Source organism: Amblyomma mixtum, chromosome 5, assembly GCF_055824585.1.
Source record: "Amblyomma mixtum isolate Tamu chromosome 5, ASM5582458v1, whole genome shotgun sequence".
Lineage (NCBI taxonomy): Eukaryota > Metazoa > Arthropoda > Arachnida > Ixodida > Ixodidae > Amblyomma > Amblyomma mixtum.
This window is the reverse complement of record NC_143016.1, coordinates 83,153,886-83,160,369: the sequence shown is the minus strand read 5'-3', so window position 1 is coordinate 83,160,369 and position 6,484 is coordinate 83,153,886. Positions and strand designations below refer to the sequence as shown.

At 52.2% G+C, this 6,484-nt stretch overlaps 1 protein-coding gene across 1 annotated transcript in view; it reads left to right on the top strand.

Annotated features, from left to right (window-relative positions):
• The first annotated feature begins 315 nt into the window (after positions 1 to 315).
• Positions 316 to 6,484, top strand: part of kkv (hyaluronan synthase-like protein kkv) — a 79,348-nt gene continuing 73,179 nt past the window's right edge. Inside the window, exon 1 of the mRNA XM_089545343.1 lies at positions 316 to 477. The gene's annotated coding sequence lies outside the window, so the exon portion shown is untranslated. The remainder of the gene's footprint in view (positions 478 to 6,484) is intronic.

Genomic DNA, 6,484 nt, shown 5'->3' with positions numbered 1-6,484 from the left:
TTGATGCTCGTCCCGCCCGGTGCTGTTCCAACGGCGGCCAGAAAGTGGCTGTAAAGCACCACTTTCTCCGTAAGTGTACAAGGAAAGCGCAAGAGACGGGTGTACCGGAGGGTGGAACGGCCGGCACTGGGCGACTGGTTTATCGAGGCGACTCTATCAGCGGCGGCGGCGGCCCGCGTGCGCAACGTCGTGGTCGCGCTTTCCCCGCCGCCGTTGCCACCGGACCACCTCCTCCGCTATCAAGAAAGAAGTCCGTCTTTCTCCTCGCTGCGCGCCAGGGTGACGTCACGAAGAACTCCTCGCGGCGACCCCGATCTTCGAGTCGCCCAGTCGGTCATGAGCGCCCGTGGAGCAACCAGTTTGCCGAAGCGTCCCTGAGCTACCCCCTTGTAGCGCGCGCGCCGCCGAACACCACCACTCTTTGGATTACCTTCCGGAGAGCCAGCGCTTCTGCACTGTCCAGCGCGCGGCAGCCAGGTGAGGGCCCTCCCCTGTACAATAACAGCGCATGTGTGGAAAACAATGTCGCGAAACCTTCTTCGTGGAACCGTGGTTTCCTTGCAGTGTGCGGTTCTCGTCCCCGATGCACCTTGCTTACGTCACCGCCGTTTATGCGTTGACAGCCTGCTTAACGGCGGAGCAAGTGGATGACAATCGTTCCATCCGTTGAGGACTGTAAACAACATGGACGCGCACTGCAGCACTGCAGCGTGTCCGCATCAATTCGCGAGCGATTCCGAAACGGGTCCCGGTCGCTGTCACCGGAGTATAGTCGCAACGACGCCTCCTGAAGCCAGATGTTCGGTCTTCGAGCACTTTCGCCAACACGGGTTTTCGCTGGCAGAGGAAGGAAGGGATGACATGCACGGGATCCTTGTCTATCTAAATTTGGCACGTGAATTTTGGAGTTCGCGTCTCGATGTAAAGGTGATGTAACCGCGCGAAGACGAAAAATGCGATCCGGTGAAACCGGCCGCGATGACTCGGTGGCCAAGAAGGCTGGAAACAAGATTCCTTGGAGCTGAAAACAAGATTGGAGGTTCGAGAGGCCAGGTATCGCGGGATGCGTTAAAAAAAAATATGCAAGTGAAATGGCATTTCTTTTCACGCTAAATATCCGTCGGATGTTTCACGTCAATCAGGAGCGCTCTACTCTGACACTGATCATAGCCCATAAGTCAGTTTTTAACATGCATATACTCTGCTGAAAATTTATTCTTGAATGTAAAAGACAATTTCGGATGGCACACCGCTCTCATATAGACGCTTTACAGCGGCGTATCATGGGGGCTGCCATCTTTGATCACGTGATCACGCCGCCATTACTCGCCTCCTGACCGCTCGGCGCGCGCCTCGTCGCGAAGGCTGCTGCGTCTGACGGTTCGGTTCCGACAGGCAGTGTTCCGGCTGATACGGTTGTAAAGGAGGGGGAAGACGAAGCTATGGTTTGGCCAAAGCTTGGAAGGACATGTGAGAACCCTAATTTGATCACTTCACGCGTGAAAACGCGATCGGACTTCATGTCGCGGAGAGCCGCTGAGCTCTCCGCCTCTTCGAGGCAACGGACGGATCGCCTGAATGCTTGTCTTTGCATGCGCTGAAGACTCTGCTTAATGTTTTTTTATTGTTAATATATAAAACGGCAATGTTTAATGTTCTTGCGGCCTTACAAGTTGTTGTCCTATTCTGTACATGCATGCAGACGCTGGCTGAAACGCTCACATGCACATCGTATGCATTTGTTTACACCCTGTTAACGGTGCTTAGGAAACCTGAAATATTTCCTACTGGTTGATTAAACATAGAAAAGTGACAAAAATAAATAGACACACAAAGGTTGGCTATCATGGTAGCAGTACCATGCATCAAGCAGCCTTCACAAGCTGGCGTGCAATCGTTTCGAAGGATTCCACGATATAATTGTTATAACGCGCGCATGGCCACGCGTTCATGCTGGACGAATTTCACAGTAACGTCAGCCTCATATAAGAAATTTTGGTACGCTCGACGCTCGATATGCGGACATGGAAATGCTCGTGGTCTCGTTGGTTGTAATTAATCAGCTTCACTCTGAGCGTACGGAGTCACTTTTAGTGACTGTCTCGCATGGACCGCGAGCAAGTGACAACCGTCCGGCACAGCAGCCGTAAACCAAATGCTGTAATCCGAACACGGTCCACGAAAACCGCGCTACTTGGAGCGAAATTGAACAGTAGCACCAAGACTGCGTGTAATACACGGACTGACGGTAAGCGTTGTCGGCTCGCACGGCTGTGCAGTGCATAACAAACAGCAGGCGTATGAAGGAGCGTAAGTAGTCTTATTTTTTTTTTCGTTTCTAATTCGGCCTCCGGCGCTCGTTTTACTAATGGTCACAGACCACAACTTACGATCAATGCGGTCTGAGCACAGTGCACAATAACTGAAAGCACGCCGTCATGGTTTCGGTGGCGGAACAGCTTCTTCATGCGGCTGTGTTGTGCACTTACCCTCGCAGATTTTCCAAGATCGAAACCTTTCTTTATTAGCTATCTAGCGCTGGCGAATGTGTTTGTTGCATTCGCCAGTTCGGAAAGGGTGCGTGGCGAACGGGCGCGAACATTGGCATTACCTCCTTGTGCAGTTCGGTTTAGTGAAGCTCGCAAACGATCGCATCCTGAACCTTTCACTCTCTGTCGCAATTCTTGCAATCCACAACAGAGCATGTGTTTCCTCTGCCTTTTCACATCGTAGAAAGAACACATTCGGCAACCACCCGCGAAATTTCCACTGCTGCGTCGAGGCGTACACGCCGGCGACTTACGAGGCAAGTAATGGTGCCGTGTTCGGAGCGCACGTGTGGCGCCATCTGGTCTCAAACGGAAGAACTGCGCGCTGTAAACGGTCTATAGTGTCATCGACAAAGCAACACTGCGTGAACGTTGCTCTTGGAGTACTCACTTTTAGACATCAGTCAACTCTCGCATATGCGAGTCCGCATGATTCATCCAAATAAACGCGGTGGGCCCAGATATCGTTGTCACAGACTTCAACTTTTCAGTCCTCGAAATCGATAAATTTGACGGTGCTGCGCTCTGTGTATTTCGGTGTTTTCAAAACCAACATGGCCCTGCTGTACCACACTAAGATCCGGATAATATCCCCGCAATGTTGTTTCTTTGGCATACTTTCACCCGACACAAACAGTTCGATTGCAAACACCAGAACTTCCTAAGACTAGAATCTTTCTATACTGACATTACACGTTCCGTATGGCGCCTTTACCTATGAAACTCGAAGCGGAATTCAGCACTATGGATCAAACAGCACAATGAGAGATGCCAAGTGCACAGCCAGGCTCGCAAGAAGAGGTCCTGCAAGGATACATGGCTTGTAGTCAGCAATGCACGAAAGTTTCTCACTGGCACTTGCTCTGTCAAGCGTCGAGTACCTTCGTTAGTCGGCCATAACTCATGGTAGGATATGCCGTGTAGCGTTTAAAGACTTAAGTCAAGCCGTCCGTTCGCAAAGTCGTTGCGGTGTTGACATTTTTGGCAAGCCTCGATTCCTGCCTCGTTGACTGGAAGCAAGTGTGTGCACGCTTCACCGTGGTCCACGTGCCGTGAGGCGCTGCACGTGCAAGTGAGTAAGAGCACAATAAAAACGTCCGGCCGAGATAGGGCCGCCTGCATTAACGCCGACTGGAAAACACAGGCCTTTTCCGCATTGCCATTGGTGCTCGCTTTAACGACACAGCAGCTTATGCGGAGGTAACGCCGGCAGACGGCTTTTTTGCAAGTTCGGAGCAGCGTCTCCCAGCAACAGGACGAACAAATGTCAGCCGTGTATTTGGACTTCGCGATGGGCACGCCATATTGCTTGCCAGCAATTCGACGCTTTGTTTTGCAGTGGCGTTTCAGAAAGGGCCGGCGAAACTTGAAGTGAAGATTGAAAGAGACCACAGCTCTTGAATTAGAAGGTGCGAGCAAGGAGTAGCTCGTGAGTGTATAGATCATATATATCATTACAGAAAGAGCTTGTCGGCGGATCGTGACGGACGGTTCTCTGTACAGCATGGTATCAGCTGCGTCTGCAAGCTACGTCAAGAGACCTCCCAGTTGAAGTAAGCCTAAATAGTGCGCTGTTTGTTTAAAAGGAGTGATGTTCTTCAGAACTATTGTTTGATGCCGCAAAGATGTGTACATTTCTACAGTATCCCCATATTCACTCAAACAGCTCACCGCGGCGCTGTGCTAAATGACAAAGATAGACAAACCAAGTGTTGTGTAAAATTTGTTCGCTTTCCTCACTCATGACTAGCAACCAGGCTATACACCTCTACGTCGTTAAACAGTTGCGTAACTAGACCTCGGCGTAACGCACCTTATCGCGTTTTGCTCCAGCGCCTGTCACCGTCCAGCTTTCTTCTTTTTTTTCTTGTCCCACGTTTTTGTCTTTACTCCCTCTTTCTTCACCACGGAGCTGCCCTGGCATGCTCTAGATGAAAGCGGCCAGCTTCGCTCGCGGAGACAAAGGCTCAAAAATTAGGCCGACCCGCGAAAGAAGCCATTGTCAGCAGCGAGAGACTTCATATGCATGGCAAATAAACGACACTCCTCGCATCCAGGTTGTGTGTGCGGCCCCTGTGTGTCAGGCTGTACGCGCGAAGGAGGGAGGGGGGGGGGGGGGGGGGGGGAGGTTGAAGGGACAGTTTCGTCGGCGACCGTAAAAGCGAGCGCGCGCGACGGAGCGGGCCCCTACATATGCAAGAACGCGGCCTGCACACGACCGCATTCTCCGTCGCGAAGGACAAGGCTTGGTTGCACGACGGCGGCGCACTGACAAAAAAAGACAGCCAAGGCGTGCCTGCTGTAGTACATGCAAGCAGCGACTGCGTGTCACATTCTCTTCTTCGTGCGAAGGACGGAGGGTATCTTTAGGCCTCGATAGAATATGAGCACATATACAAGCACGCAGGGTGATCTCACAGCGCTTATTCTCGATCCAATGAGCTTATTATACCCGTCCTGACATCCGGGAAGAACGGCGGGGAAAGGGCAGGCATAGTGGTTGAGGAAAGGTTTCGCGCGAGCCAGCTGCCGCTATAGGAGGAAAGAAAAGTTAACGGTGTCGCTGCAAGGCATGTATTGGGTTAACGGATCAACCAGTTCACCTTGAAGGCCGTCGCGCCGAGCGGCCAGGACGGGGTATACGTGCGGCTGTCCGGTTCGTACTCAAGAAGCGCAGAAAGAAACGAGAACAGGCTGTCCACCGCAGCTAAAGGAGATGAAGAAGGCTTTGGCGTCGGCATTTTTTCTCCCCGACGCCTGCTCCGAGGCGGCATTCCTGGGTGGACGCGTAATCCGGCTGCTGTCGCCGAGGTGCGCAGCAGAGATCGAGGAGGTTGGGAGGCACTGAACCAGAGCGAACGAGGCAGTTGTTGGCGCGGCAGAAGAGATGATGACCCCGGCATGGTGGTGGTGGTGTCGGTGGTTCAGCGGTCTTCGCCCCCACTTACAACCCTGGAACTGCGGGCGCGGGGTACAGCGACCGTGTCATGCCTTCCACTCCCTCCCTCTTGCTGTTCCAGTCGTCAAGTTTGTTGTCACCGCCGATGCACGTGCATGGAGTCGCGCACTTTGCGCATGCGCGACAGCGTTCTCTCCCCCCCCCCCCCCCCCCCCCCCCCCCCCCGCCCCTGCCCCCCCGACGAAGTAAACCACCAGGTTAGGACAGGGTGCAGACCAGAGAACAGGGCGCGGGGATGGTGACTTGTAAGGAATGGAAATGAGCAAGGGGTGAAGGCGGGGCTCAGAGTGGCTTTAGTGCTTCGAAAAGCGAACTTGTCTCCGCTAGGGGCTCCTTGTTTTGTACGCTCTTTCATCGCGAGCGGTAGGAGCGATGCGAAAAGAAAAAAAAGTTGGGAGTGGCAAATATGCAGCATTTTGTTTCTAGCTGAAGCTATAGTATCCGCGCCTTGTACGTGCTACACTGTAGGCCTTGGACCCTTCTAGAAAGAAAAAAAAAACACGAAAGAAGGAAAGAAAGAAAGAAATAAAGATAGAAAGAAAGAAAGAAAGGAAGAAAGAAAGAAAGAAAGAAAGAAAGAAAGAAGTTCCTGTTTGGAAAGGCGTGCCATGTATCCGAGGCTTTACGGGGACACTGTGCGGCCAGTGGAGAAGCGTAATTCCCTCCTTCAAAACTGACATCCCTCTGTACGCCAATCCGCACATGCGAAAAAGACAATTACACTACTGCATTTTTTTTTTCCACGTTGGTGGCGTTTGCTGGAAGCGCTCGCATTCCGTCCACAAGCGGGCGCTCGTGGTCCTATAGTCCATTCTCGGCGACAATTTATCGCTAGCTCTTGTTATCATTACGACTTCTCTTATCTCAGTTTTCTCGCGGTATTGAGCTGTTGCGCGGGGCTGGCTAGCAGCAGACTGCTATAGCCTCTGCGTAAAAAGACAGCTGCCCTTCAGGGCAGGCTTTCATTTCTGATATA